This window comes from Gossypium hirsutum, chromosome A10 (assembly GCF_007990345.1).
Source record: "Gossypium hirsutum isolate 1008001.06 chromosome A10, Gossypium_hirsutum_v2.1, whole genome shotgun sequence".
NCBI lineage: Eukaryota > Viridiplantae > Streptophyta > Magnoliopsida > Malvales > Malvaceae > Gossypium > Gossypium hirsutum.
Window position 1 is genome coordinate 59,669,649 of NC_053433.1, and position 10,421 is coordinate 59,680,069.

At 36.1% G+C, this 10,421-nt stretch overlaps 1 non-coding gene across 1 annotated transcript; it reads left to right on the forward strand.

Moving 5' to 3' along the window:
- Window positions 1–6,939: 6,939 nt before the first annotated feature.
- LOC121209173 (small nucleolar RNA R71) lies at window positions 6,940–7,045 on the forward strand. The gene has a single exon (XR_005904290.1). It is a non-coding gene; the product is annotated as a small nucleolar RNA R71 (small nucleolar RNA).
- The last annotated feature ends 3,376 nt before the right edge of the window (window positions 7,046–10,421 follow it).

Sequence of the window (10,421 nt, forward strand, 5' to 3'; positions counted from 1 at the left end):
TGGTATAGAGAGGGAAAAGTGGGGATTAATGTAAGGGGAATGGATTTCAGGGCGGTTTGAGGGTTGGGGAAGTGAGAATCTTGGGAATGGTGGCTGGAATAAGGATTAGGGAGTGGGGAAGAGGAGTTTTTGGCTAGGGTTTTGAAAGGGGGAAGAAGATGAACAGTGGTTTGTTTATATAGGGGAAGGTCACATGGCCTAGGGCCACGCCTGTGTGCTTTGAGTGTGAGCCCGTCTTTTTAAAATTTTTCAATTTAGGTAGTGCCCAGCTACTGTCCCATGCCCGTGTGTCTTGGGCGTGTGTGGCATGCGGCCATGTCGCACCGCCGTGTCTCTTCCCCTGTTTGGCCACGGCTTTAGGCACGCTCATGTGCCTGGCGTGTGTGCTGAAAAACTTTGCAATTCAAAGATTAAGTTAATTGATTCGAAGTGTGAGAAAATAAAATTAAAGAAATCAAAATATGTTAGTGCTCGAGTTACCTCCCGAGAAGTGCTTATTTATAGTGTAAGCTAGACTTACCTCTCCGTTGAATGATTAGGGTGGTTCGAGGAGTTCATACTCCTCATTCTTGTTGTCAATTTTAAAATAAGGTTTTAAACGGGTGTTGTTTACCTTAAAAGTGCTAAACTTGGGATGACTCACCTCCACTGTACCGAATGGAAACATGCTAAGTACCGTAAGAGGGATTTCCTCATTTGGTGTGGTAGTGACAATGTGAGGATCAATGGCATCTAGTAAAATTGTATCGCCAACCTTGAGTTGATTAGGAGAGGTATCGAGCTTGTTTCTGCGTAGTTTTAGTTTATCATGTATTCTCGATTTGTGTTCTCGCCATTCGTCTAGCTCCTCTATCCGTAGTCTTCGTTCTTTATGGACATATTTGTTCTCTTCATGATAGTAGTGCTGTAACACCCCGTACCCGAGACCGTTCCCGGAGTCGGACACGAGGGGTTCACAGACTAAATTCGCTTACTATCGCAGTCCATTTTAAAATTTTCCAGGCAGTTGGCTAACTGCGACACTGTCACCTTAAAAATCATATCTTGAGCTTCACAACTCGAAAATCAGTTTCGTAATTTTTCCCTGAAACCAGACTCATATTCCCATCTACATATTTTTTTCTAGAATTTTTGGTCAGGCCAATTAGTACAGTTTATTAGTAAAAGTCTCCCATGTTACAGGGATCGACTACACTGACCTTTGGGCATTACGACTTGGATATCTCCCTGCACATAGCTTCAATACTGATGTCGTTTGTTTCTATAGAAACTAGACTCATATAGGAATCTATACATATATGGAATGACTCCTAATTATCTATGGTTAATTTATAATTAATTTCCAAAGTCGGAACAGGGAATCCAGAAACCGTTCTGGCCCTGTCTCACGAGAACCTGAATATCTCTTAACATACTATTCATATGATAGTTTCGTTACTTTCCTATGAAAATAGATTCATCAAGGTTCATTTACATAATTTATTCATTATTTAATTCCAATCCTACTAGTTTTAGTGATTTTCCAAATCTACATCACTGCTGCTGCCAGCATCTGCCTTTAAGGTAGACTTTACCTATTTCATAGTTTCCGTGATTCAACTAGCCCTTTTAGCATAAATAGCACAAATTATGATAGTGATTAACCATTCCATACCAAATGATTATAAAATTATGCTCAAACATATATAAGCCATTTTCGCATGGCTATATACATTAACCAAAATATTCTTCCGCCACTAGTTTATTTTATACATGCCATAAGATAATCCAAAACATAGCAGTACCAAACAGTGGATAGTGATAGTGTGACTAGTTGCTGACGATCCCCGAGCCTGTAGCTTCGCAATGAGATCTATATAACAGAGGAAACAGAGTAAACGGAGTAAGCATTACAATGCTTAGTAAGTTTTAAGCAATGTCAACAGATAGCAATCAAATTATAACATAGTTGTTCGTATTTTTATTTCACTCTTCCTTCGGGCATACCATCCCTTTACCGAATATGCACATCTCATCATATACAATAGGCAGATAAACTTTCACATAAAAGTGAGCTCATGTGACATAGATATATCGTATGATTTCACATCACCTCTCACACTGATCCGATGTCACCTAATCATAGGAATAGTCTCATAGATTGCTCTCGTATGCATCACATAACTACCTTATGATTTAGTGCAAATCAAGCTCACATATAAACTTGGAGTACATACCTGTTTAACCTTTCGCATTGAATATATTTATAAGCAATTCTTATTATGAAGTCTTACCCGGACATAATCTCCACACGAAGTTATCGGGTCTTACCCGGACAAAATTCCCACACGTAGTCATCGGGTCTTTAGAGCTCGGATATAGTACGAGCACGAAGCTTACGGACATTAATCAGTGATAATATTCTCGCATAAAGCCTGCGGGGTTTTAACCCGGATATAGTACTACACAAATTCCCTTCGGGACTTATCACATTTATGCACTTTCACATCCATCACGTTGGCCACTCGGCCCTGTCACATATATACACTTTCACATTCATCACATCGGCCATTAGGCCTTATCACATATATACACTTTCACATTCATCACATCGGCTATTAGGCCTTATCACACATATACACTTTCACATTCATCACATCGGCCATTAGGCCTTATCACACATATACACTTTCACATTCATCACATCGGCCATTAGGCCTTATCACATATATATACACTTTCACATTCATCACATCGGCCATTAGGCCTTATCACATATATACACTTTCACACTCATCACATCGGCTATTAGGCCTTATCACACATATACACTTTCACATTCATCACATCGGCCATTAGGCCTTATCACATATATACACTTTCACATTCATCACATCGGCTATTAGGCCTTATCACATATATACACTGTCTTGGCTGAATCTACATCTATCATTTTCCAATATCACAATTTAGAATTCACGTATGGGTTTAATCAATAGCTTATGAGCAACTAGAACAAGTTTATCAAGGTTTACAACACAATCTCAAATTCAGCACAAGCTGTTTTTCCTGAGCAATAGTCACTAAATCATTTATAACTGGAGCTACAAAACTCCAAATCACTTTACGTTAATTTTTCCTGAATATAGACTCGTATATCTTCCATCCATAAAATTTCCAGAATTTTAGGTTTGGCCAATCAATACCAGATTTTTCTTAAAGTTTCCCCTGTTTCACTGTTTGACTAATCTGACCACTCTTCACTACGAATCAGATTTCTCATTTTACAGAATTCAAAATGTGTTTTATTTTATTTCAATTGAAACTAGACTCATTAAGGAGTCTAAGCATATAAATTTTATCTTATAACCATTTTTGTACAATTTATAATGATTTTCTAAAAACGGAACAGAGGATTACAGTGTCATTCTGCACTGTCTCACACAAATTTAAATATCTCATTATCGGAAATAAATTTTATTACACGGTTTCTTTTATAAGAAACTAGACTCATTAAGCTTTGATTTCATAATTTATTCAGCCTCCCATTCAACTCCAATAATTTATGGTGATTTTCTAAATTCATGTTATTGCTGCTGTCCTGAGCAGGTTTATCACAATTTTACTCTTCTGACATATCCTTTTAGCACTTCATAATATCATATCCATTTGGCAACATATCATATCAATAACTTACCTATACTTCATAATAACCATTAGGCTATATGCATAAAAATTTACAATAGAGTTATGATTCTTTTAATATGTGCTTAACATATCATACTCAATCACATTATAGGCTTTAATACTTAAAACTTACCTCGATCGCTAATGTACGTCAATTCCGACTATTCGACCAATTTCCCCTTTTTCCACGATCCGACTTTGTTTTCATAAGCTCTTGATGCTCAATCAACAATTTTTAACTTCAAATTTGCAAACAGCAATGTCATCACTTTACATAACAGAAATTAAATTTCATTACTTAAACTATCCACGACAATCACCTTCCGAGCACCTTAATTTTCTTTAAGCTAAACCACCTCATAGTATACATATACACATTCGGCTAATTATAAAACAAATCAGCACTCATAACCGAATCATTGACTAAAATCACATTCGGTAATATGCTTTTAAATAATTTCAATATTTATTAACATCTAAAACTAATTTGCTTGGGGTGCCATGAATTATTCAAATCGGCCGAACATCATTGAATCTCTAAAATCATGCTTATAACCACTTGGCCGAGTTTCACATTTCAAAGCCACATATATATATTATTCAAAGTATTTAACAACACTTAAAAATCCAAAACCATAAAACTCAATTCATATAATACCAAACTCAATGCTAAATCACCCTAGGCACATTCGGCACTAGCACAAGCACACACACACATTTAACTTTTCTAAAATTCAACTTTAACAAGCTTCCTATGCTTCCATGATAAAAACCGAATGCTCATCTTACCACCAACATGCATATTTAATTATCTCAAGCCTCTCTTAATCAATTTTATTCATAATAGCATGAACTCAACAATCCATTACTCATACAAAACAACATAACCGAAAGCCTTACTCATTCCAAAAATTCAAATCTCAACTTGGTCACAAAAATAACTTGATATCTCACCAACACAACATCAACACCAAGCAAGAATGATGCATCCATGGCCGAGTGTCATTTCCATCACATAGCAAGATTTAGACCATGGGCTAGGTAGAACTCAAGCTAACAACTAAAACATGCATGCATCTCATGGAACATCATCAAACATACCTTAGCCTAGTTACATGCATGGCCGAACCTATTCAATCTTTCTTCTTCCTTCCTCCTTAAAATTTTCGGCCAAGGATGAACCAAAGGATGAACACTTTTTTTTGTTTTTCTTTCCTTCAACTCACGGCAAGGGGGGGACAATCACACATATCCTTTCTTTTTTTTTGTTTCTCATCCTACTAACACTAATATTTTATTGCCCATGCTCTTTATTTTATTGTTTCCTCCCATGATGCACCAACACAACATGTCTATGACATGTTTTCCCCATCACCCTTTATCCATCCTAATGTCATGGCCGGCCACTACTAGATGGGGGGAAAATTGACATGCAAGTCCCCCCTTTTTCAACATGCACTAATAGGTCCTTATGTTTTGATCTATCACATTTCAAAAATGTCACACATAAGTCCTATTGACTAAATTCACATGAAATTTACTAAATCGAAGCTTAAAATTTTCACACATTTATTTTAGACAATAAATATCATGTTCAAATAATTTGGTTACTCGGTTTAGCGGTCCCGAAACCGCTTTCCGACTAGGGTCAAATTAGGGGTGTCACAAGTGCACTGTCTCTCTTGTCTTTGTTCGAGGAAGTTCCTGCAAGGATGATTGAATGTTAGTTTTATCATTGACAGTTTATAGCAGTATTTTGTGTCTTAGATGTTTTGATTGAGTCGCGTGGTTGGAGTGTTACTGCGTCATCACCTACACGAAGTGTTAGCTCTCCTGTGCCTACATTAATAATGGTTCTAGCAATTGCTAAAAATGGTCGTCCTAAAATTAGAGGTACCTTGTTATCCTCATCCATATCTAAGACAATGAAGTCTACTGGGTAAACAAATTTATCAATTTTAATGAGAACGTCTTAAATAATACCCTTAGGAACTCTAACTGTTTTGTCAGCCAATTGTATGCTCATCCTAGTCTGTTTGGGTTTACCGAGACCTAGTCGTTTAAACATTTTATATGGCATTTATACTTTCCCCTAGATCAGCTAAAGCATTATTCACAGATAGACTACCAATTAAGCAAGGAGTTCTAAAATTCTCTGGATCTTTCAATTTGTTAGGTTGTTCATTCTTTAGAATAGCTGAGCAGACTGCATTGAGTTCCACATGTGATGTAGCGTCTAATTTCCTTTTATTTATCAGAAGTTCCTTTAAGAATTTTGCTGAGTTGGGCATCTGCAAAAGAACTTCAATAAAGGGTAAGTTAATATGTAATTTCTTTAAGAGTTTGGCAAATTTACCAAACTATTCTTCTGTTCTGTCTTTCGTCATCACTTTAGGATATGGCACACGAGGTTCATGATTTGTACTTACATGTTTGGGATCATTATTGTTTACCTCTTCTCGTCCTTTGTTCATCTCGTTGTCTTGATGTATTTCTCGCTCAGGTGCAATGAATCCTTCCTTATCTTGAGTGCTAATTGCATTGAGGTGTTCCCTCGGATTAGGTTCAGTATTACTTGGTAGGCTACCTTATGGTCGTTCGCAAATTAGTTTGGATAGCTGGCCTATCTGAGTTTCGAGTCCTTGGATCGATGCTTGTTGATTCTTAAGTACTGTCTCAGTATTTTGGAAATAGGTTTCTGACACCGAGATGAATTTAGAAATCATCTCTTCAAGGTTTGGTTTTTTCTCTTGTTGATAAGGTGGTTGTTGAAAACCCTGAGGATTTTGTGGCTTTGGATTTCCTTGACCTCCCCAGGAAAAATTTGGGTGGTTTCTCCAACCTGCATTATAAGTATTACTGTATGGGTTATTTTGAGATCTAAAGTTATTATTACCCATATAGTTGACTTGTTCTTCTTCGGTTGTGTGATTAAAGGATTGATATTCTGTATGCACACCTCTTCCGCTTGAGTCACACCTCATTACTGGATGTACCTGCGTAGAACCAAGAAAACTATCAATCTTTTTATTTAGAAGTTCTACCTGATTAGAGAGTATGGTGACTGAATCGATGTTATAGATGCTGGCTGTTTTCATTGGCTTTGTCCTCATAACTTGCCACTTATAGTTGTTCAGTGACATATCCTCTATGAATTCATAGGCATCTTCCGGTATTTAAATGTTGATGGTTCTGCCAGTAGCTGCGCCAATCATTTGTCTTGTCGAGGGATTCACACCATTGTAGAATGTTTGAACTTGCAGCCAAAGTGGTAACCCATGGTGAGGGCACCTTCTTAGTAAGTCCTTGTATCTCTCCCATGCATCGTAAAGTGTTTCTAAATCCATCTGCACAAAAGAAAAGATATCATTATGCAATTTAGCCGTTTTAGCCGGCGGAAAATATTTTGGTAAAAACTTCTCGGTCATTTGTTCCCAAGTAGTGATAGACCCTCGTGGTAACGAGTTCAACCACTATTTAGCTTTGTTTCTCAGTGAAAAGGGAAATAACCGAAGACGAATGGCATCATCAGAAACGCCATTGATTTTGAATGTATCGCAAAACTCAAGTAAATTCGCCAAGTGCGTGTTTGGATCCTCATCCTGCAAACCATCAAACTGAACAAACTACTGTATCATCTGAATTGTGTTAGGTTTTAGTTCGAAATTATTCGCAGTAATAGTAGGTCTAACTGTACTAGACTCAGCTCCTGTTAAAAAAGGTTTAGCATAGTCATACATAGTACGTGGAGTAGGATTTTGATTAGCTGCAATTGCAGGAGGCAGCTAATTGCCTAGGTTTTTATCCATCTCATCAATTGGGGTTTGAGTATCGTCTGTTTGCTCGTTCTCCGTGTAGCATAAACTACGCCTTATTTCTCTTTGATTTTTACGAATTGTACGATCGATTTCTTTGTCAAAGAGTAATGGTCCTGACGAGTTTCTTCTAGTCATAAACTATAAAAACCTGCCAAGAGAGAGAAAAAAGTAAATTAATAAATAAAAAATGAAATAAAATTGCAAGAAAAATAAATGGCTAGAGTAGTAAAAATTTAGTGTTCCTAATATTCCAGTTCCCCAGCAACGGGGCCAAAAACTTGATCACGTGATTCGTAACAAGTAATAAATATTTATAATGAAGATCAAACCTAAACTAACTATTATCACGACGAAAAGGCAAGCGCACCTATCGAACAATAGTATAGTAATGGCAAAACTGGGATATCATACCCAAGGGAACCAAAAGTACTAGTAATAACTATCTTTTTATTATCTAGCCTAAGAATAAAAGGGTTTGTTTTAATTAACTAAATATTTAAACTAATTAACTAATTTAATTAAAGCAAAGAGAAAATTTGGAAAAAGACTTGAAGAAAAGCAATTGATAAAGACGACACCCAAGGAGGAATCCACCTAGATTTCACTTGTTATCTGACTCAGAACCGGATGATTTATTCACTTGACTTGATCCGTGAGACTCCCTAACCTATGTTATTATCCCTTTCGAGACTAATAACGTCTAACCCTCGGTTGAATTAATTGAAATTTCTTTCTTAATTAAAGCCCTTAGGGGAGCAGTAAATCACTCTATGGACTCCCATATTAAGTTTCACGCTAATCTGGCAAAATCTCGTAACCCTATTGCTAGGCGTTCGATCGACTTCGATTAATTATGCCAAATCTACTCTTAGGCAGGGTCTATTCCTCCTCTGCATAAGCACATCAAATCATGAATTAATACCCGGAATATTAACTCAAGCATTAAGAACACATAATTAAGAACAAATCAAGTATTTATCATACAGTTCAAATAATAATAACAAGATCCATCATAGGTTTTATCCCTCTTAGGTGTCTAAGGGGTTTAGTTCATAATAAAATAAGAGTACATCTCAAGAGTATGAAAATAACAAAACATAAAGAAAACTCTGAAACCGCTAAAGGAATTCTGAGAGAGATCTTCAGTCTTGGAGTAGCTCCAGCTTTTGAGATGGATCGTCTGGCTTTCTTCAAGTAATTCTTGGCATGTGGTTTTGTATTCCAAAAAAGTTCTGAAAAGAGCGGCCCCCTTCTAGGTCACACTTAGGGTGCTTATATAGGCTTTGGATTGGCTTTCTTCCTCCCTAAGTATCCTTTTTCGTGTAAAATACAACTCTTTGAAAAAGGGACATGCCCGTGTGCCATGGCCGTGTGACATGATTACCAGGCCGTGTTCTATCCGTTTAATTGCACACGGCCGTGTGGGCTCAATGGTCAGGCCGTGTGAATCGTGAAAACCTTGGTTGACACCCCCGAAGGCCACGGGTGTGTGAGATGCTCGCGTGGCAAGGCTTAGGCCTTGTCATCTTCTCGATTTGGTCCGTTTTGTCCCTTTTTAGCTAATTTTTGGCTCCTTTCGACTTTTGCTGCTCTCTTGAGTACAAAACATGAAATAACCGGATTAAGAGCACCAAAATCCACAAATCTAGTAATAAACATCAATAAATATGCTAAGTATTTGGGATATAGATATGTATAATTTGGTATTTATCAGACAGCAATATCCGATTCTGATCAACAGTAAGATTTTTGGGGATAAAAATCCCTAAGGGAGAGAGTTGTAATAGCCGGGTTTAGAATTTGGTTGAAATAATGGTTTCGAGGCCATAAATCTGAGTCAGAAAAATATTTAAATATTATTTTCTGTGTTTACAGTATGTGGTCAAGCATGTGTGAAAATTTCATATGAAAATTTAATTGTTTGTGTGCTCAATTTGATAAAAGGACCTAATTGCAGAAAATATAAAAGATGTGTTCTAATTGCTAAAGTGTCAAATTTCTATGTCTTTAGAGTGAGGTCCTTATGATGCAATTATACTATTAAATTAATGCATGGACATTAGTGGACTTGAGATAATGGAATTTTAATGAAAATAATAAGGTTAATTATGTAAATGGCTTATTAATGTTAATTTAGTTAAAACAAAAGCATGAAATTATATTATTATCATCATCCTTGCCGAAAATTGAAGAAGAAAAGGAATGAAAAACAAAACTAGGGTTCGGCCGTTGATTTCTTTGATTTAGGTATGTGTTTTGTTTGATTTTTGATAATTTCTACGTTTTTTTGTGATCGTTGCTCTGTATTCTATCAAGCCCATGTTTCAATTTCTGATTTGTTGATGATTTTGAGTTATGCCATTGTTGATAATGTGAGTTTTATGAAGTTTGATGATAGTATATGGAAACTTGATGTTGGGTTAATATGTTTTGTCTTTGAATTTTTGATGAATTTGATTAATTTGGGTTAAATTGTAAAAAAGAGATTTTGAGGGACTAAAATGTGAAATAAATGAAATATGTGGACTTGTATGAACTATATCAAAATTCAGTTAAGCATGTGTATAAGGAAATTTTGAATATTTTATGATTTTTGTGATTAAGGACTAAAGTGTCAAAATGTGAAAATATGAAGGTTGAATTGTAAAATGCCCTAAATGTGTGTTTATGGCTTGATTTGAATGATTTGTTGAATAAAAGAGTTAAATTTCAATTTATTTAGATCAATAACAAAAGAAAACAGAATTAGATCAGGGAAATCGAAAGTCATCGCGTAGTCGACTCCGTTTGTTCGAATCTGTACGAGGTAAGTCGATATACAAATAAATGTGTTTGAATCAATTTTTTTATGCTTATATGCTATTGAAATGAAATAGAAGATGAATATGTGAAATTGTGAAAGCATTGACAGTGTTTCAACGTCTAAAAAGCCCCATA